At 45.0% G+C, this 22,564-nt stretch overlaps 1 protein-coding gene across 4 annotated transcripts in view; it reads left to right on the top strand.

The window, feature by feature from the left end:
• ANKRD6 (ankyrin repeat domain 6) overlaps positions 1-22,564 on the top strand; it is a 182,793-nt gene that overhangs the window by 71,523 nt on the left and 88,706 nt on the right. The window contains exon 1 of one of the 4 annotated variants that reach the window (XM_015472834.3): positions 5,958-8,378. The exons of the other annotated variants lie outside the window; for them this stretch is intronic. The gene's annotated coding sequence lies outside the window, so the exon portion shown is untranslated. Of the gene's footprint in view, positions 1-5,957; positions 8,379-22,564 lie in introns of those variants that run through there. 4 annotated transcript variants of the gene reach the window in all.

The raw sequence follows: 22,564 nt of genomic DNA, 5'->3' as shown, positions 1-22,564 counted from the left end.
GGGAAGGGCTCGAACAGGAAGACCAGGCAAGAGGTTGTGCAGCCCACAGGTGAGACAGGATGGAGGCCTGGACCAGGATGTGGTAGGGGAATGAGGGGAAGTGGTCAGATTGTGGGTGTACTATCTGCCTGATGGAGCGGTTGTAGGGTTAAATGAGGTGCATACAGCTACTGCTGGCATGCAGTGGGTCCTTGGTAAAGGCCAGCTGCTACTGTTGCTTGTTGTCTTGCTGGGCAGTCCTGACACACACACAGCAGTCAGGTCAGAGACTTGTCCATCTGGTCAGCTGTAGCAGTTGCTGGGACTGGCACTCACAATTGCTGGCTTTAGACCAAATAGAATGCCCCCTGCCTTTCCCTGCAGATCTAAATCACTGAAACCAGGGGAAGCACTCGATTAAACCACACAGGAAAGAATGCTGCTCTCATACCTGACGTGTGAGCTTTGACGGTGAAGCACCTGGTTTCCACATCGTGTGTGTTCACAGGCAGTGTGATGGCTGATCGGCATGTCATGTCTACTTGAGTTTGGCCTTTTCGTTGAGTTTTCCCGGGCATCCTCCACCTCCTGCAGGCAGTGGGCCTGACCCTCCTCCAGGACTCTGGTTCTCAGGTTGCCCTTCACCTGAGCGCCTAACGTGCCGTTTCAGCACTTGTCACCCATCCTGAAGTTGAAAGACTGAGCTTTGGAAAGTAAACGGAAGAGGGATAACTGCCTTCCCATTTTTTAATCATGGCAAAAGATACAGGATTTCCGTTATGAATAAGTAAGCATTTAGTGCAGGAAACGGAAACCACTCTCAGGACTTCACTCAGGAAGAGATGGGAATTAAGTGGTCACAGACTTACTGGAAGGGGCAGAGCCCAGAGGAGCCCTAGGCTGCACCCAGAGTGATTCCCAAAAGTTTGAATAATGGGCTGACCAGCGGACTCCCAGCTCAGAAGATGTTAACTGGGACTGTGGGTTCAGGAACCCACTCCCGGCCTGGGTTTCAGGGAGCAGGCAGCCCGAATGGGGAGGGGCTGGCCATCACCACAGAGAATGGTTCTGGAATGCGGCTGCAGAAAACCTCCCATCTCCCCACCTTGCTTGCCAGCCACTGCTGTACAGGGCAGGCCTCTACTTGGCTTCCTATTTTGCGCAGGTGCCTCCAGTTGGATCGCAGCCCAAACTCTAACTGCAGGTGTGGGGTCTGCAAAGTGTAGTTTTCGTTTTCTGCCCTCCAGCCAGGAGGAGGATGAGGTGAGGTCAAACACGCCGCCTCCCCGTCTCCGGTGACATCCCGCTTGCCTGCAGTGGGTATGGTGGGGCCCCTCCTTCCGGTTCTGTTAGCTTGGCCCGTGTTGAGAAGATACCACCCGCAGCATAAAACTCTACATTAAACACCAAATCCAACTGTCAATATTTTCCCAGCTTATCTTTGGTACAGTGCTGTGTACTTTATAATGGAGGAGTTCATATAATCAGTTACACTGTGGTGACCCTCTGATGTCTGTAAAATAAACAAAGTAGACCTGACAATCAGATTTTGGTTTATTTAAATTTGGAGAAAGTATGGAGCCTGAATTTGTTTATCACAAAATGCTTTTATGGTTCATGTCATTGCTTAAAAAGACTAGGCTAGTCACACCGTTTATCTAAAATGACGTGATCAACATTTGGTATGAACAGCACTTTTAGCAGACTGTTTTCATTATAAAAATATGCAGGAGTGAGTGTCAGGTCCAAGTAAAGGTTAACAAAAACACGAACTGACATCGACACTGCTCTGACCAGTCTGAGTGCTCTGGAGCCCTGAAATAGCCATTTCTTGCAGCTTTGTGTCGAGTCTGTTTTGTAAAAGTTAATCAAATTTCTCTAACCATTACCTGACAAAGTGGCAGAGAATTAAGCTGGCCTATTAGTTTGGGAGCTAAATCAGCCAGAATGAACATAAACCAGAGCCCAGATAGGATCGATGGCTGCTGGTGACCTCATCTGAAGGACAGGTTACTTTTGCTATAATAGTAAGTCCGAGCAGTCATGGGGCTTCCTCAGCAGTAAAGAATCCGCCTGCAATGCAGGAGATGCAGGAGACATGGGTTCGATCTCTGGGTTGGGAAGATCCCCCTGGAGTAGGGCATGGCAACCCTCTCCAGTATTCTTGCCAGAAAAATCTCGTGGACAGAGGAGCCTGGCAGGGCATAGTCCGTGGGCTCGCAAAAGAGTCAGACATGACTGAAGTGACTGAGCATGCATGCATCAGTTATGGGGTTCCTGAAGAGTGCCCTGGATGATACAACAGAAATTGGCAGATCAATGTCTCTCTGAAAATTGGAGGTTGGGGTAAAAAAAATCAGTAAAATGCCACATGTATATCTAATACTACTATATGTACTAAATAGTTAGTTAAGTGTATAGGGGACTTCCCTGGTGGCCCAGTGGTTAAGACTCTGCTTCCAGTGCAGGGGAGCGGGTTCAGTCCCTTGCTGTGAAAGTGGGATCCCACATGCCACGAGGTCAAAAAGTAAAACAAAGTCAATAATAGTAAAAATATAAAATTAATAACATTTTAAAGATATCCGTTTCCAAAGTACACTGTATTCCTTGGTAACCCTTTTAAATCATTCTCTTCTGTCGTTCGGGAAACATTACTGCAGTTGTGTCATAGACTGATCAGCCGCCGTTTTTTTCCTGTGCAGCCTGCACTTTCCCCTCCAACATTAGATTATGAAAATTGTCCTGTGTACAGCAAAGCTGAAAGAATTTTACAATGAACATCTGTATAGCCACCACCTAAATTCCACCATCAATATTTTATTAAAATTGCTTTATTCCCTACAGTTATAGATGCTTTACCATCTATAGTCAGGTAGTTATTGCTGCATAGCAAATTACTGCAATCTAAGGGCTCTTTTTGGCCAGTCCCCATGGCTTGTGGGAGAAGGCAATGGCACCCCACTCTAGGACTCTTGCCTGGAAAATCCCATGGACAGAGGAGCCTGGAAGGCTGTAGTCCATGGGGTCGCTGAGGGTCGGACATGACTGAGTGACTTCGCTTTGACTTTTCACTTTCATGCATTGGAGAAGGAAATGGCAACCCACTCCAGTGTTCTTGCCTGGAGAATCCCAGGGCCAGGGGAGCCTGGTGGGCTGCCGTCTATGGGGACGCACAGAGTCGGACACGACTGAAGCGACTTAGCAGCAGCAGCGTGGCTTGTGGGATTTAGTTCCCTGACCAGGGATTGAACCTATGCCCCCTGAAGTGGAAGCACAGTCCTAACCACTGGATCACCAGAGAATTCCTGGAACTTATTTAAAACAATAAGCACTTAATATCTCACTTGGTCCTTATGAGTCAGAAATTGGGGAATGGCTTCTCTGAGTTGTTCTGGCTTGAGGTTCCCTGAGAAGCTGCAGTCTGGACATTGGCCAGGGGTTACAGTCATCTGCAACGTGACTGGTGCTCGACAGCTCACTTCCAAGAGGGCTCACTCACATAGCTGATGGCTTGAACCTTCAAAGATGGCACAAGGCAGTTTCAAATGGGTGCTGTTCAGACTGGTGGTTGCCAAGGGGCAGGGGATTAGGGGAGGGATCAAGTGAGAGACGGGGATTAGCAGACGTAAGCTTTTATATAGAGAATGGGTAAACAATAAGGTCCTACTGTATAGCACAAGGAACTATATTCAATATCCTGTAATAAACCCTAGTGGAAAAGAATATAAAAAGAATATATGTATGTATGTATAATTGAATTACTTTGCTATCCAGCAGTAATTAATACAACATTGTAAATCAACTACGCTTCAATTAAAAAAAAAACAATTATATGTAACAATCACAACTATATAACCTAATATAAAAAGTTACAATCGCAGGGAATTCCCTGATGGTCCAATGGTTAGGACTCCACACTTTCACTGCTGAGGATGCAAGTTCAATCCCTGGTCAGGGAACTAAGATCCCACAAGCCACACAGTGCAGCAAAAAAAAAAAAAAAAAGTTATAGACACAAATGTACACCTAAGCTTGTCATTAAAAATGTGAAAACATTTTATATGGAAGTTTTATGCAAATTAAATATTTAGTATCTTTCCTTATTTTAAAGAATGGGTGCTGTTGACAGTAAGTAACTCAGAAATGATGGAGTGGGGCTGGAGGATTCAGGGAAAGCTTTGCCCTAAAGGTGAGACTTGCCTGATGTGGCATTCCAGCCAGGGCTGATGCTAACACCAGTGCAGAGCGAGAACTTCAGGTGGAGTGGGAAGCAGAACGAGACCCTGCTCCCAGACAGCGGAGCAGGAAGGGTTCCGAGGACTGGATTGCATCGGGGAAGGCAGCTTTAATGGCTCCTAACAGGAGGGGCCTCAGCTCCCCAGACTGAGATCTTTAGACGTGGTCATTAATGTTTGAAATATAGCAGCATCCCAAAACTACTTTTCCTAGGTACACAGACATTTTAATTCACACACTCAGTGTATTCCTTTGAGGTTGAAATATTGTGGATGGTTCTCTGCTCTTTAAAGCTTCTTTCTATTGAAAGCTTTTTTTTTTCCCCCTCGAAGCACATCTTTCTAAATTTTTTAAAAAATTATTTCTTTGGCTGTGCCAGTTCTTAGCTGCATGCAGCATGGGATCGAGTTCCTTGACCAGGGATGGAACCTGGGCCCCCTGCATTGGGAGCACAGAGTCGTAACCACTGGACCACCAGGGAAGTCCCCCCTAATTTTTAAATGTGTATTCCTGTTCCTGACCCCAGAACAGGGCCAGACTGGATAACAGGGAAGGATTCTCTGGGAATGCTTGGCTCCCTTAAACCAGGAGGATGATAGCTACTGCTCCTCTATTGCAGGTGAAGCCCCCACCCAGGACACTGGTGGGGAGGCAAAGACGAGGGGGGTGCCTCCTGAGTGCTGTGGGGAGTGGTTTGTGGAGGGTTTTGGGGCCCTCACCCAGAGGTGGAAGGAGAGCTCATCCTGCCCTGGGGGAGGTCAGCTGCCCTCTGAGTGACTGCCAACCCCCCTCTGCTTTCCTGGGAGGTGAGCCTCTTTCTTGGACATGCACCCAGGACCTGCCCCTCTCCTGGCAGCTTCCTGGTGGTTGGTGGGCGCAGTGGGAGCTCTTCCAGAGCAGTTGGAGTGGAGATATTGGCCTTCCTGAACCAGGTAGAGAACATATCAGTGTCCTCTTGATTCAAATGGGAGGATCCTCCTTTATGGTCAAAGAATAAAGAGTACAAACAATGAAAAATACCTTATCAGATCAAGTCAGTGACCCATGAATCAAAGAATTCCAAGTCTTTAGTGCTGGAGAATGTTGACAATCACCCTGTACTGTACAGCCCCTCTTGTAAAGATAAGAAAGAAACCTGGAAGCCAAGGAATGGGAAAGCTGATTTGAAGCCTAGCCAAGTAGGTCCTGGGGCTCCTGGTTCTCCGCTCATAAAGGCCAGTGTTCATTTTGTACCCACTTTTGTGTGTAGCTTCTGTGCTGGTACTTCACACACTGTGTATTCATGAAGTATATTACCCCCAAAATAAAAGCATTGCCTTAAGAATTATTTTCCCAAAATAATAGTTACAAGTTGTGTAGTGTTTATGTAGTGCTTATGTGTAGTACTTACTTGCCAGGTTCTAAATTCCTTCCAGATAGAAATTCTTATTTAATCTTCTAACCATGCTGCTGCTGCTGCTAAGTCGCTTCAGTCATGTCTGACTGTGCAACCCCAAAGACGGCAGCCCACCAGGCTCCCCCTTCCCTGGGATTCTCCAGGCAAGAACACTGGAGTGGGTTGCCATTTCCTTCTCCAATGCATGAAAGTGAAAAGTGAAAGTGAAGTCGCTCAGTAGTGTCCAACTCTTCGCAACTCTATGGACTGCAGCCTTCCAGGCTCCTCTGTCCATGGGATTTTCCAGGCAAGAGGACTGGAGTTGGGTGCCATTGCCTTCTCTGCTTCTAACCATCCTAGGAGGTAAATATGATTGTTGTTGCTGTTGTTGAGTCAGTAAGTTGTGTCCAACTCTTGCGACCCCATGAACTGTAGCCCGCCAGGCTCCTCTGTCCATGGGATTTCCCAGGCAAGAATACTGGAATGGGTTTTCATTTCCTTCTCTAGGGAACTGAGGAATCGAACCCACGTCTCCTGCATTGCCAGCTGATTCTCTACCACTGAGCCACCAGGGAAGCTGGTAAATACGGTTACTATCCCCATTTTCTGGATGAGAAAACTGAGGCACGAAGAGATCACGGTGACCTCTCCAAGATGAGGTGGCTATACAACCCATGCTGTTAACCCCACTTGGCCCCGATTCCCTATGCAAACATCAGTGCTGTTCACTGAATCTTCAAAGCTTTCTGTTTTACAGGCATGTGATAGGCTTGAGCGTCTCACCTCCTTGTGTCTTTGGGGCCATGTGACTGCTTGTGGCCACTGAGTTGTGAAAAGTATGTTGTGTCACTTCTGAGCTAGATCGTGTTATCACTATTGTATGATCCTCCAGATCTGTTTTTCTCTATGCCCTGGGGACTGATGGTTTCTCTGTGAGCCTGGGCAAGTCAGAGAGGAAACAGAGCCCCAGCCAACCCTGAGTGGACAGAGCTGGGGTGTGAAAGAAACTGAGATGCGGGGGCTGTTTGTCACTGAGTCCATCCTGACTGATGTAATCTCTGATGTGCCTAGTATTTCAAGGAGTACCTTAGTAATAGGCTTTCCTGGTGGCTCAGACAGTAAAGAATCTGCCTGCAATGTGGGACACCTGGGTTCCACCCCTGGGTTGGAAAGATCACCTGGAGAAGGGCATGGCAACCCATTCTAGTATTCTTGCCTGGAGAATTCTCCAACCAAACAGAAATGATTCTTTGGATCATTTGATACTTTGTGTGTGGGTCACTGACTTTCTTAGAACGTTGGAGAAGAGGTTGGGCAAATGAACTCAAGCTGTGAGAATAAGAAAATGTGGTACCACTTCTCATTTTCCTGAAAGTCCTTCAGCTTCCCCCTGTCTAATCGGTTGCATAGCCCACCTGTCCAGTCTGTTGCGTAGCCACGTAAACATCAGGCAGTTACCTGCACAGATGCGTGAAGAGTGTGCTGTGTATGTTTGGCTGCAAATCTATCAGCATTACAACAAATAGCGAAGACTCAAAAAAATATCACAGCAGTTATCACAGCTATGAAAGATGAGACAGGTAGGGGTCCAAGGTCATATGAGAATGATCTTCTGTTGACAGTTCACTGATTCCTGGATTATTAGTGGTTTTTCTGAGCCACATGGGACCAGCTAAGAAGTATTGCCTTGGGATAATCCCTCGCAGTTTGGTGGTTAGGACTCAGTGCTTGAGAGCCTGGGTTCAATCCCTGGTTGGAGAACTAAGATACCACATGCCTCGAGGTGCAGCCAAAAAGTATTCCTCTAGACTTCAAATCCTAGGCTGCAGAGTGGAAGGGGTGAGCAAACCCAGCTCTTCTTGTTTCATGTGAACGAGACTGGGGCATGTTTTTAAAAGGTGGCCAGTTATATTAGCTTTGATTATGATAGTGTTGCTGTTTGTTTTGACTTAGGAGAGAACAGTAGGTATGTAGCTGCAAGAAAAATTTGCAAAAAATAAGAGTTTGTCCTCCCACATTCTCTTCTTTAAGATGCGATTTCTTAAGTATCACAGTTACAGCATGCTGAGAAATACAGAGATTTTATTTAATGTTGCTCTGGTTTTCAGAACTTCATTTCTGAAAAAGTAAAGTATTCAAATTCAGTGTTTTTGGTGGGGGGCTGCATCGTGCAGCATGAGGGATCTTAGTTCCCTGACTAGGAATGAAACCGAGGCCCTTGGCAGTGAGAGCACAGCGTCCTAGCCACTGGACTGCCGTCGAATCCCCCAGATTGAGTACTTTTTGAGCATCTACTACGTGCTTAGATGGGGCTCTAGTGGTCCTTGCCACCCTGGGGCTCACAATCCATCCCAGGAGACAGAAGTTAAACAAGTAATGACAAGTCTCCTCAGCGTCACAAAGAGAAACCCACATCGGATTTCCCTGGACCTGCGGGTCAGGGAGGGTCTCCCTGGGAAAGTGACACCCAGAATCAGGCTTCAGAGATGAGTGACGATTAAACCAACGAAGGAGGGAGGGAGAGTTCCAGATGAGGGACACGCCTGTTGCCAAGGCAGGACTTGAGAGTGTGGCAAGCCCCAAGAGGTGAGGCTGGGGTCAAGGGGCCAGTGCCTCCTGTTAAGAGTTGTAAGTTGATTCCTAAGGGCAGCCACCATGCTGTGAAAGGCCTTAAGAATAGAAATGACAGAATCAGATTTCTTGTTTTTAAAAGAGCACTCCGGCCTCAGTGAGAAGCAACCAGAGAAGGTGAAACAAGCCTGGTTGACAGGCTCTGGTACTGATCCAGGTGAGTGGCAAGAGATGGCGGGGGCCTGGGCCTGGGTAGTTGCTGTGGGGCTGGAGAGAATTGGATGGATCAAATCTAGGTCCCTTTGTAAAAATAATGTGTTTTTTTCCTCGTTACTTAAATATTTTTCTGATTACTTTTTGGCTGTGCTGGTTCTTCTTTGGTGTGTGGCCTTTTCTCTGGGTGAGGTCAGTGGGAGCTCCTCTGTAGTTGTGCACAGGCTTCTCGTGTGGTGGCCTCTCTTATTGCAGAGCAGGGGCTCTAGGGTGCTCAGGCTGAGTAGTTGAGTTCCTGGGCTCTAGAGCACAGGCTCAGTAGTTGCGGTGCATGGGCTTGGTTGCTTCTCGGCATGAGGGATCTTCCCAGACCTGGGCTTTGAACCCGTGTCTCCTGCATTGACAGCTTCTTTACCACTGAGCCACTGGAGAAGGAAGCCCTTAAATGTTTTTCTTACAAAAAGTCTTGAGAAAATGTATAAGCACAAAAAAGAAAATCACCTAATCCCATCTCCCACGGAGCAGCGTTATTTCTTCAGTATAAACCCTTCCAACCTCTCTTCCAGGCATTTACAATACACATTAATTGTAAAAGCAAAATTTGTATATTAGGTATACATTGTTTTATAACCTATACTTAAAAAAAAAACAATGTAGTTATTTTTTAGGCATGCCCCCCTACTTGTGGAGTCTTAGTTCCCAGACCAGGGATTGAACTCAGGCCCTTGGCAGTGAGAGCACAGAGTTCTAACCACCGAACCTCCAGGGAATTCCCTAATCTATACTTTTAAAATTCTTTGGACTGTGTTGGCAGTCGAAATGCCTTGGTGTGAGTTTGTACATTTCTCCAGAAAGAATCCTCTATCGGTGTATATAGATAAACTGAGTGCCTTTTTTTTTTCCCTTTTGAGCCTGGTATATAGTCCTTGTTTTGTTCAGTCGCTCAGTCATGTCTGACTGTTTGCGACCCCATGGACTGTAGCACGTCGGTGTTCCCTGTACTTCACTATCTCCCGGAGTTTGCTCAGACTCATATTCATCAAGTCGGTGATGCCATCCAAATGTCATCTTCTGTCACCCGCTTCTCCTCCTGCCCTCAATCTTTCCCAGCATCAGGGTCTTTTCCAGTGAGTCAGCTTTTCATAGCAGGTGGCCAAAGTATTGGCGCTTGAGCTTCAACATTAGTGCTTCCAGTGAATATTCAGGGTTGATTTCCTTGGTCCTGAATCTTGTTAATTCCTGGCCTGAAAGAATCTGTACGCAACCATGGGAGAAGGGTCCCTGGGAGATGCTTTGTAGAAGCTGCAGTTCCCGGAACTCTGGTGTAGGGCAGGCAGCCACCATTCAGGTTTTCCCTAGGCTGTCGCTGGGGCAAGGGAGGTGCTGATGGCACTCAGCTGCATCTCTGAATGGTCAGAGGGAAACGGCGTCAGATACTGAGAACGAGCTGCCAAACAGCTTCCTGCAGAGTGAGCTGAGGCCAGCACCTCTGCTGAAGGGGAAAGTAAGAAATGAAATACTGAAAATAGCACAGTGTTATCTATCAAATCTGTCTCAATTAAAAAGAGAAATGAGATAATTTGGGGGTGTCTCCTTGAAGCAGTATGTGAGATGACCCTTCTTAATAGGTCATTAAATAAGCTGATATCCTTCCAAATCAGGAATTGTTTGTCATCCCTGTTCGGTTCGTCACTTTCACTTTGTCAGATACGTTTTTTGTCTCTGCCAAATCTGTAGAAGGAATTCTAGCTTCCTGGGTCAGCAGTATCCACCAGTGGTCTGGGAGATTTTTATAGGGCAGCCCCTGAAGATTGAGGGACTAACGTCTCTTGGTTCTAGGAGGATTTCTCCCTCCTTCTCTTCCAGGAGAGATTAGGAGGGAGAGTCTCATGACCTTGAGCTGCACTTATTTAGACTGCACCCTCCTGGTCTCAGTATCTGGCCCCAGCACTGCATAAGGAGGAAGGGGGTCACTTCTGGTGCCCCAAAGCCTGGTCCTGACCCTCCTGAGATGCAGCCTTCAGCACATCAGGGGGATCAAAGATGCAGGGATTGCTCCAGGTCACCAGAATCCCTAGGCAGCGAAGCTGGGATGACCTTCTGTGTCCAGGGTCTATCTGGGTCATATGGAGATGGCGGGTTTCCCCTTGAGAGCTGGAGCAGCCTCTTCAGCCTGTTGTTTTATTCTCCCACAATTAACCATGGTAATCTGTGCCCGGGTGCTGGAGGGTAGGCCTCAGGAGAGGATGATGTTTAAGGAGCTGCAGCATCTTGGGCAGTCAGTCTTGCATTGGACAAGATTAACATCTTCCTTCCTTTTTGAAGCAAAATAGATAACGTGTAAGAAATGGACAGGAGTTTGAGCAAACTCTGGGAGATAGTGGACAGGGAAACCTGGCGTATGCGTGGGGTTGCAAAGAGTGGGACATGAACTTAGCAACTGAACAACAAATTATAAGAAATGATGAAATTCACATGTGGTGGTGATTATCACATTACCGAAAAGAGTTTTTTAACTTTTAGGTACACGTGTGTCCCAGGTGACCTCTGTTTCTCTTTCCACACTCCCTGGGAATTCAGGCAGGAGGGAACGTGGTGGCAGCTTTGAGAGGCAGTTTGGTTTTTTGCATTCGTGAGCGGGTGTCTTCGTGGGGTCAGCTGGGGAGGGTTGGCTCTTGGTAAATATAAAGAGGGAATTTGCCTTCAAAGATTGTCCTTCAGAGGATCTAAGGAGATGTTTCAAGAATGCTTTTTCTTTATTTTTTATTGAAATATAGTTGATTTACAGTGTTGTGTTAATTTCTGCTGTATGGCAAAGTGACTCAGTTACACACCGAGTCTCATATATATACATATGAGTGAAGTCGTTCAGTCGTGTCTGACTCTTCGCGACCCCATGGACTATAGCCCACTAGATTCCTCTGTCCATGGGATTTTCCAGGAAGGAATACTGGAGTAGGTTGCCATTTCCTTCTCCAGGAGATCTTCCCGACCCAAGGATTGAGCCTGGGTCTCCTGCATTGTAGGCAGACGCTTTACTGTCTGAACCACCAGGCAAGTCCTTATATATATATGTTCTTTTTTATATTCTTATCCTGGGTGGTTTCTCCCAGGATAATATTGAACACAGTTCCCTGGGCTATATAGTAGGACCTTGTTGTTTAAAGAAAGTTTTTAAAAAAATTATTTTATTTTTAAATTGGAGGATAATTGCTTTACAATATTTTGTTAGTTTCTGCCATATATCAACATGAATCAGCCGTAAGTATACATATGTCCCCTCCCTTATGATCCTCCCTCCCACCTTCCACCCCATCCCACCCTCTAGTTTGTCACAGAGCACTGGATTTGAGTTCCCTGCATCATACAGCAAATTTCCGCTGGCTATCTAATTTTACATATGGTTTTGTGCATGTTTCAGTGACAGCCTCTCAATCAGTCCCACCTTCTCTTCCCTCCCCTGTGTCCACAAGTCTCTTCTCTGTCTCTGCATCTCCATTACTGCCCTGCCAATAGGTTCATCAGCACCATCTTTCTAGATTCCATATATATGTGTTAATATATGATATTTATCTTTCTCTTTCTGACTTACTTCACTCTGTGTAGTAGGCTCTAGGTCCAGCCATCTCATGAGAACTGAGTCAAATGCATTCCTTTTTGTGGCTGAGTAATATTCCATTGTGTATATGTACCATAGCTTCTTGATCAATTCCTCTGTTGATGGACATATAGGTTGCTTCCATGTCCTGGCTATTGTAAATAGTGCTGCTATGTATGTTGGGGTACCTGTGTCTTTTTCAACTACGGTTTTCTCAGGGTATATACTCAGTAGTGGGATTGCTGGGTCATAGGGTAGTTTTATTCCCCTTTTTTTTTTTAAGGACTCTCCATATGTTCTCCATAGTGGTTGTGTCAGTTTGCATTCCCACCAACAGTGCAAGAACATTCCCTTTTCTCCACACCCTCTCTCTGCGTTCTTTATTTATAGATTTTTTTGATTATGGCCATTCTGACCGGTATGAGGTGATATCTCCTTGTTTTGATTTGCATTTCTCTAATAATAAGTGATTTTGAACATCTTTTCATGTGCTTATTAGTCATCTGTGTGTCTTCTTTGGAGAAGTGTCTGTTTAGGTCTTCTCCTTTTTGATTATGTCGTTTGTTTTTCTGGTATTGAGCTGAATGAGCTGCTTGTATATTTTGGTGATTAATCCTTTGTCAGTTGTTTCATTTGCTGGAAGACTTTTTTTCTATTACTGGACCAACTTACGGTTGGAAGACTTCAGGGTCTTTCAGGGTATGGACTTCCCAGCTGGTGCTAGTGGTAAAGAATCTGCCTGCCACTGCAGGAGACGTAAGAGATACAGGCTTGATCCCTGTGTTGGGAAGATCCCCTGGAGGAGGGCTTGGCAATCCACTCCAGGATTCTTGCCTGTAAAATTCCATGGACAGAGGTGCCTGGTGGGCTACAGACCATAGGATTGTAGAGAGTTGGACGTGACTGAGCGACTGAACACACATACACACACACATACTTAGGTATTTCATAAAAAGTGACAAAGGCAAGCACTGAACTTTTCAAAAGAGCTGAGACGTAGTGCTCTATGGCCACAAGGGGACTGTTCTTTTTTTATATTTATCATCCTGATAACTCATTCCTATCCTGCCCAAAGAAGAGTTTCCACTCCCTTCTGGATCTAGAATTCTCCCTTTTTACCGTAAGAGAAGCTGTGGAAAGTTTGATGTCACAGGGTCTGTGATATGCCAAAGTTGCCAGATCCACACCTCTCTCTGTGCAGGTTTCTCAGTGGCTGGAGCAGCTAGTATCATTTATTCATTCGACAACCACTTAGGACACTACCGTGTTTGGTGCTGAGCTTGTTGAAATAAATACATGAAAGTCACTACTCTTGAGGAGTTTACTGCGTGAATCAGTCTCTTGGGCTGGGTTGGTGTCTAATGTCAGATACTGGTTCTAATGCTACATGCTCTTACCTCTAGTGTCTGATAATGGTGCAGTCTGTTCGGCTATACAACACGTTTCTGTAATGAAATGAGCTCATATACAATTTAAAAGAGAATAACATCAGTTCATATGCTTCTCACCCTATGGAAGAAGAGCCAGAGTAGCAGGTTAGAATTATAACCTTTATAATTCTCCAACCAGCAGGAAAGGGAAATGCCTTCAGCTGAACTTCTCATCCATAGGAAGGAGCTCTTTCTGCTCTGCTTTAAGAAAATTAAAAATGGGTCCCTGTGCCCAGAGCTCCATTCCTAGAGATGTGGACCCCTAGCCTTGAGGGCTCCCAGCTGGCAGCAGGCTGTACGTCCTGCTATCTGGTCTGGCCTGGAAAACCAGCATCTCCATCCTGTCGGGTCTTTTTGTACCTTTAATATTTTCTGCAGTCACCTCTTGCTGCCACAGGCTGCTGGTTTGCTTCTGAGGTGCTAATTGTGTGTGTGTATGTGTGCATGCACACATGTGTGTGAGTGGTCTTGTTACCATTGATATTTTTAAAATTTAAGTATAGTTTACAGTGTTGTATTAGTCTCTGGTATACAGCAAAGTGATTCAGATATATATATATGTGTGTGTGTGTTTGTGTGTGTGTGTATTCTCTTTCAGATTACTTTCCATTGTAGGTTATTACAAGATATTGAATACAGTTCCCTGTGCTATACAGTAGGTCCTTATTGTTTATCTATTTTATATACAGGAGTGTGTATCTGCTAATGCCAAACTCCTGATTGGTTACCGTAGGTTTTGTTAATATATGTGCTGCTGAAGCAAGCCTGGTTACCATTGGTTTTGAATGATCTTTGAGTGGTCCGATCCATCCTGTGTTTCCCCAGTGCCCTGGTGCTGACTTCTGGAAGGCCTAGAGGGGTAAACATTCTTACACTGAAGTGGGGGTTCTGAGCCTCCTGTTCCCTCCGCTCAGCCTGGCCCAGCACCCTTCCATCTGTGAACCCTCAAGGAATAGAGCCCTGGAAGTCCTGTGCCTGGCTCTGCAGTGTGGCCGCAGCTGGAGACAGGGACTGGGGGGGGCCTGACCAGTTCTCAGTGTTTGAAGTCGGCAGGGGATTTTACAGTCCGTTTACCGTTTCCTGAATTGGGCACAGAGTGAGGCATGTAAACTATCTTAATACTGTTTGGAATCCCTTTTTGTGTGACCTGATTCTGGGGTGACCTTAAGTGAGTAATAAAACCCTTCAGTGGCAGCAGGGAGTTAAGGAGCCTAGTTCCTACTCAAAGAGACAGAGCATCAGTGGTCCTCACTTGGCACAGTGCCCAGACTGCATCAGGCCTTCCACTTACAGCATTCCAGCTTGGGGCCAGGCCAGCCCAGCAGGAAGGGCCCAGGTTGGAGTAATAAATAAAGGATGCAGGAAACGCGGTCAGGAGGACTTGCTTTGAAAATGTTCCCAAGATACATGTATAACCTGATGCTGAAAGTCAGACCTTATGCCGGGTGGAGAGGTTCCACCAGCAGCCGCACGGAGCTCTCCTGGTCCCTTCACTCCTCATGCTGTGCAATGGAAGACCATTTAGAAAGCAGAAAGGGTGCTTTGAGGAGCAAATCTATTTGTTCATCTTCTGCATTGGAACGTTAGGGGTTAAAAAGATGGTTGAGATTATTTGCCCCACACAGATCTAAAAATGCTGTCATGGGCATTCATAGGAAGCTTTGTTAACCTCAGTCAGTTTTAGGAGTCGTAAGCACGGGAGGCCTAATCTCTGTTGCTCTGTGACCCAGAGAGCTTGTCTGTGGAGACAAGAGGTGGCTCAGTGTGCCTGTGGCCATGCACCCCCTTGCCCCGACCAGTGGATGGAGAGGTGTGCTCCTGTCTGGGAATTCAGCCAACACTGTGATCTGTTCTTTCTCTTGGCTTCTGTTTTCATGGTTATGTCACTGTTAGATAGAGGAATCAATAGAATGGAAGATATGGGCAAATAAATATGTTCCAACTAGAAGAAGCAGTGAATCCATTGTACTAGCAAGTACTTTCCTTGAAGGAGAACCATAGGATGCTTTATCTCACTTTTCTAAGAGAAAAGACATTATTACCCAATCACATGGATGAAGACTGGTTGATATTTCTCAGATCCTTCTATTTCAGCATCTCCACATCCTTATCCCAGTCCAAGCCTCTGCATCTGTGATGCTGCAGCAACAGTAGTCCCGTTGATAACCCTGGGCCCTACTGTTGCCCCATCCCTCTGCTCTTCATGCCGCACCATGCAGACCATTTCAATATTGCTGATTTGGCCGCGGGACTTCCTCTTAAATGCCTTCTCAGGGCTCACCATCGCCCCATACACCTTCCTTGCCTTTTCTTCCCGTCACTGGATCACTGGACCTTTGAGTGGCCTCCACCCGCAACACAACGTCATCCCTCCTTATTCCCTGTATTAGTCAGGTTCTCCAGAGAGACAGACCAATGGGATGTGTGTGTGTTAAGAGATTTATTATAAGGATTTTGCTGTTGTGATTATGGAGGCTCGCAAATTCAAAATTTGTAGACTGGGCCAGCAGGCTGGAGACCCAAGAGAGCTGATGTTTCAATTCCAGTCTGAAAGCAATCTGCTGGAGGATTCTCTTTTTGTTCTAGCCAGACCTTCATCTAGATGAAGTCCACCCACATTATGGAGGGGAATCTACTATACTCAAATCCCCTGACTAAATGCTAATCTCATCCCCAATCAGCCTTACAGAAACATCCTGAGTGTTTGACTAAATACCTGCGCACCCTGTGGTGCAGCAAGTTGACACATAAAATTCATTATCACACTTCTCTTTGCTTTTTGTCATCTGTCCACAGCTTATCTAATGTGCTACACTAATTCTAGACTCAGGGGCTTTGTGCAAGCTGCTTATTCCACCTGGAGTGCATCTGGAATTCCACTTCCTTAAGGGGGCCTTCCCTGATCTCCCAGGCTAGCTTCATTCCCTCAGCTATATATTGCTAGAGCACATTAAGTTTCCCTTTAATACAGTTAGAATCACTTGCTCAGTGCCAACCTTTCCCACTAGACTTTAAGTTCCATGGAGGCAGGAAGCATTTCTGATTTGCTGTTACATGCCTTTTCAAAGGTCATCCAATGAATGAATGAATTAAAATACTAATAGTTTACACTGTATTAAGCGTTTACAAGTTATGAGACTCTAACATACCCACATGCAACCCTGTGAAGTACATATGATTATCTTTACTTTTACAGAGGCCCATGGAAGTTAGGGACTTGCCCAAAGTCATGTCACTCGTCATATAGAATCTGGGCTTCAAATAGAATAATAATAAATGTACTTGCTAGTGCTTACAGCACTTAATAAGGGTCAGGTAATGTGCTATGTATTTGACAACTTGGAGAAGGCAATGGCACCCCACTCCAGTACTCTTGCCTGCAAAATCCCATGGATGGAGGAGCCTGGCAGGCTGCAGTCCATGGGGTCGCGAAGAGTCAGACACGACTGAGCAACTTCACTCTCACTTTCCACTTTCATGCATTGGAGAAGGAAATGGCAACAACTCCAGTGTTCTTGCTTGGAGAATCCCAGGGACAGCGGAGCCTGGTGGGCTGCCATCCATGGGGTCCCACAGAGTCGGACACGACTGAAGCAACTTAGCAGCAGCAGCAGCAGCCCGATGTGGTAAGGAGCCCATACATGCTCCACAGTGTTCCCTCCTCTTGGATTCACTCTCGAAGACCCGCTTCCATATGTCCTAGGAACCCAGAATCTGGAATTTGTGGGGAGGCTGGTCCCTCTTAACCCTTGAGTCTTCTCTAGATCATCTTCAGTTGTCTTTTCCTCTGCCCCAGTAAACAGGGGCAAGTTAGCAAGTCTGCTGGCCAAGCTGACATCCAGTTGAGGAACAGTTCTGCCCTGCCCTTCTTGAAGGTATTTCTAGTCTGTCCAAGAACCCCCTCGCCAGCAACCACCGTGAATGCATGTGGGTGGAGAAAAGCTTCTCTTCATGATCACCATACTCTCCCCAAAGCAGCTCTCTCCCTGTCTGCCACTTCTGTACACCTAGTGGGATTGTGGGGTAAGCCAGATACTCTGAGTGACCTGGGCAAGGTGAGTCTAGGGATGTCACATAGTACCTGGTGCCAATAAGTAGTAAGGTTTGGTTTTCTGAAATACAGTATATATTAACGCATGTATTTTTTGAGTCTGTGTGTCTCCTCAAGATGACTTGAAAATACATTTACACCCCCAGGATATGGGGGGATTGTTAGCTAGATGTCTATTTCGTTATGTTAAATTACAGACTGATGTCCTAGGAGTCTGAATCCCTTGGAGGATGGGGCAGGTCTTTTTTTTTTTTTCCCTGTGTCAAGTTGCAATATTAATAATGCAACCACGTATGGCTCGGCTATAGAAGAGTTTAATTTTCAAAGACAATTAGATACTTTTATGGCTGACTTGAAGCATTTGTCCCCAACCACTGAGTTGGTATCGTGTTGCCTCCCTAACGGGTTCTTGCTGACAGTCAAAGGAGAGATAAGTCGGGGGAGGTACAAAGCTTTTCAATTAATTTATGACCCTCTTAGGTGTCAAGCCTGTAATTACTCTGTGACTGTTGCCTTTGCCGAAAGGAAAAAACAGTTCGTTGAAAACCTGTTTTATGGAGAAGTCATTTTCTGAACTTGAAAGATTTGTCCCTCCAGAGCAGTGAGTGAGGAGGAATGAAGATTTTGGCCTAATCTTTTTCCTAACCAGTGAGTTTGTAAAGCACTTTTTGATGAATAGGAATTTGTTTAACAGAATCTTTAGATCCTTTTTTTTTGATCATACCAAGTGACAGGCAAGATCTTAGGTCCCCCACCAGGGATCGAACCTATGCCCCCTGCAATGGAAGCATGGAGTCTTAACCACTGGACTGCCAGGTTAGTCCCTTATTTTTACATTCTTGACTAGACATATCACAGACAACTCATTCATTCATTCATTCAGCAAATATCTGTAAGTGTTACTGTGCCCAGTGACTGTGGCATGCTTGGGGATAAAGTGATGAACATGGGAGAGACCTGGAGGATGGGAGAAGCCCCAGCCCTCTTGGAGCTCCCATGGGATGGGGGTGACTGGAGACAGACAATATGCAAGTAAGTAAATTAATGAAAATGATTTTGCATGGTGTTGACTGTTGTAGAAAATAGAACTCGGTCATGTGATACAGTGTGTGCACTTGGGGGAGGGGGGAGCTAGTCCATCCTGAATCACCCAAAACATTGTAGACTTAGGGACCTGCTGCCTGAGGAAGGTTCGTTATTCCCGTCCCTGCTATCAGCATGATTGCAAAGTGGGGCTGCCCACCTGGCAGGTGGAAAAGGATACCTTTGTGAGAGCCTGGCAGACTTTTAGTGGGACTCTCTTTGGATTCCTCTTTCAGCTAAATAGAGCACAGAGCTTCTTTAGGGAAAAGAGAAGAAGGTATTGCAAGTTTTAAACAAGAGTAAGGTTCCCCAATCGCTGCCTCAATCAAGTTCATTAAAACTGAATGTATATTTAAAACTTCCTTATGATTAACTGTGTTATAATGTAAGTAGTAATACTTGAATGTCTCCACTATGTTGAAAGGCATCTTGATTTAGGAGAAAGGGAGTCATGTACCCTCTAAACCTTTGGCTTTCATTAAGTGTAAGTAGTAAATCTCAAATGCCTGTGGTATAAATAAGGTAACATTTCTAAGAATTAGCCACTCTAGGAAATAAATATTTGGCTTGAAAAGCTCTACTACTGTATACTGTTTGCATGTTTCCCCAGCTGCTGTGTTTTGATAGCTGGGGCAATAAGATTAAAACAGACACGAGTTAAAAACACACACATACACACATGGAAAGATCAGTGCGAAGATCTGAGTTTGTGCTTTTGGTTTCACTGATAAATACAGAACGTGATGTGCATATGGTGTCTGGCTGCATTCCTCCCCTGTGCCAGGTCCTAGCGTACCCAGGACCCTTCAGCAGGATGCTCTACAGAGAATCCCTGGCAGTAGTGACCAGTATGATTTAGGACCTTGTTCTGTGTGGAGAGCAAATTTAAGTAAAAAAATGCATGTATTCTGAAGGAATGCCATATATTTGGCCTAATGTGAAAAGATGATGCCTTCTTTTTTAAAATATTTATCTATTTATTTGGCTGCATTGGGTCTTAGTGGCAGGATTCTTCATTGTGGCACTCAGGCTCAGCTGCTCTGCAGCATGGGGGAGATTACTTCCCCGACCAGGGATCGAACCTGAGTCCCCTGCATTGCAAGGCGGATTCTTAACCACTGGACCACCAGGAAAGTCTCAGTGGATACCATCATGAAGCTAGTTAGGCAGCACCCAGCAGTTGAGAACAGTTGCCCTAGAATTTGGCAAGCAGGTCACATCCTGACCCGACCTCTGGCTAGCTGTGCAATCCTGGTTAAGTGGCCTGACCTCTTTTTGGTTTATTTCCTCACCTATGGAAGGTGGGTATTCACAGGGCCAACCCCCGTGCTGTCCAGAGGTCTTAAGTGAAGACCTTATCATGATGCGTGGTCCAGGGTTAAAAGGTTCGGCACTGTTATCTCTCTTATCATTCCTACCATCATATTTACTGGATTCCACCTGGTATCCAGATGGGGCTGCTTTTGCCCTTTGGTGTTTGCTCCGCTGCTGTGTCTCTGTAAAGCAGCTTAAAAGCTACATCTCCAGAAATGGAGGTGTTCCTTGGAGGAGGGTTATGTACTGCTGTGAACTTGGCCTCTAAGTGATTCTGCTCCCAAGTCTCAGAGCAGTAGAATGCACTCTTGGTGAAATGCTGCCCGACAGTCCTCTCTGTGGCCCTGATGTGCAGAGAAAGACACATCTGGGAATTTTTAAAGGAATGTAGCTGATCCAGTAGGAGTTGTTGCAAAGGCTAACTAGAATGTATGTGCATTTATACACACACACACACACATATAATTGTATTGTAGGGCTTCCCTGTGGCTCAAACAGTAAAGAATCTGCCTGCAGTACAGGAGACCTGGATTCAATACCTGGGTTGGGAAGATCCCATGGAGGAAGAAATGGTTACCCACTCCAATGCTCTTGCCTGGAGAATCCCATGGACAGAGGTGCCTGGTGGGCTACGGTCCTTGGGGTCACAAAGAGTCAGACATGACTGAACAACTAACACTTCCACTTTCATAACTGTATTATATTTATAAAGTTAAAAAATATATTTTAGTATATATATATATATATATTTAATGGCATCAGAATTGATTAAGTAAAATTAATGACCTTATGTTATGTAGGGAGAACCTTGGAAAGTAAGCCAGTAGGCCGGTGAGCTTTCTCTGTTTTTCTCTAGTCCATACTGCAAAGCTGGGCAAGATGGGCACGTTTTTTCCCTTTGTTCCATCTGAAAATGTGTGTGATGGATGCAAAGAGATATTTGTTCATTGCCACATTATTTGTGACAAAAATAAAAAAAGAATTGTAAACAGCCTAAATGATTATCAATAAAGGAAAGTCTAAATAAACTAGTATTCCACAGAATCCTATTTCAGCAGTTTTTTAAAAAAAAAAAAAAATCAAGTTGCAAAGAATTAATATGATAATTATTAAAATGCACACACACACAACTGTATACCATTGAGAGAATATGTGTTTGTGCTTGTGTGTTTGTGTGTGTATACATGCCCACAGAAATAATTTGAAAGGGATGTCATCAAACTGGGAATATAGTTTCCTACAGGAAGGAAATTGGGATGAAGAGAAGGTGAAATTCAAGGGGAATTTTTCTTTCACTGTCATATTTGAATTTTAATGTACAATGAGAAATTACATATGTGTTACTTGTATGGTTAAATTTAAAATAATTTCTAAAATAGATGTGAGGACAACTATCTTAGTTCAGGCTGCTATAATGAAAACCATAGACTGAGTGGCTTAAGTAGCAAACATTTCTTTCTCACAGTTCTGGAGGCCAGGAGGTCCAAGGTCAAAATGCTGGGTGATTCTGGTTTTGGCAAGGACTCTCTTCCTAGCTTGTGGACAGCCACCCCTTTGCTGTATCCTCAGATGGCAGGGAGAGAGGGGACTCTGGTCTCCTCTTCTTAGAAGAGTACTAATCCCATTATGGGGCCCCACCCTCATGACCTCATCTAAACCTAACTACCTCCCAAAGCAGCTTCCCAGTTCCATCCCACTGGGGATTAGGCTTCAATACACGAATTTGGGGAGATACAAGTATAGTGGATAACACCAATCTGCAAAGCTTTTGAAAGCTCCATTGCAGAATGTAAAGCCAGGTACTTGTGAAGATACCACTTTGTATTCTCACTCCAGGACCCTGGTATTTTTCAGATATAACAGCCAGTGATATTTCTTCAACCAAAATTCATGTTCCGTTTAGATTCTAAGTGTTAGGATGACTAAACAAAATGAACAGTGTACCCATAGTTAGACTTTGGTCTGCAAAGGACTGCTTTTCTAGTGGTCTTTTGTCATAGACAAATGGCTCTCACTAACTACATAATGAGTATCTACTTTTTGCAAAGCACTGTGAAGGCAAATAAGGGAAGAATAAGAGTAGAATATTACTCCTTAGCTGTAGAATTTTTCTGTGTCACTGTTTGGATGAACAGTGACACCTGAAATTATTTAAGATAATCAGTATAAGTAATTCAGTGTTAAATCACTTTGCAACATATTCTTCTTAAGGCAGAAATTAGCTGAAGGTACTCCTAATTATAGCCCGTTAATTTCAATTTCAGAAACTGGTGTCATTTTTTTTTTCCCCTTTCTATTTGTCTAACAAAGTTCTATTTCCAGTCATTAAGAAGAAGGTAACTCTGTGGGAAGAGTAGGGATTTCATTTGCCCAAATGAGTAACTTTTAACTACTCAATTTCAAGTTGCCAAATGTCTATTTGTTCTTGGGTTTTTGTGGTATTTTATATTCAGCTTGCCTGATGTTGGGCAGAATTTAGGTCACTAAATACCATGGAAATGCAAGGAATGTCAGACATGACAAAAAGCTGTTGTAGTTCCTTAATGTGCATGCTTGCTAAGTTGCTCAGTCGTGTCCGACTCTTTGCGACCTCATGGACTTCAGCCAGGCTCCTCTGTCCATGGGATTCTGCAGGCAAGAATACTGGAGTGGGTTGCCATGCCTTCCTCAGGGGATCTTCCCACCCAAGGATCAAACCTTCATTTCTTGCATCT

This window comes from Bos taurus, chromosome 9, assembly GCF_002263795.3.
Source record: "Bos taurus isolate L1 Dominette 01449 registration number 42190680 breed Hereford chromosome 9, ARS-UCD2.0, whole genome shotgun sequence".
Classification (NCBI taxonomy): Eukaryota; Metazoa; Chordata; class Mammalia; order Artiodactyla; family Bovidae; genus Bos; species Bos taurus.
Note: the sequence above shows the minus strand (reverse complement) of the source record. Positions and strands in the feature narration are given on the sequence as shown.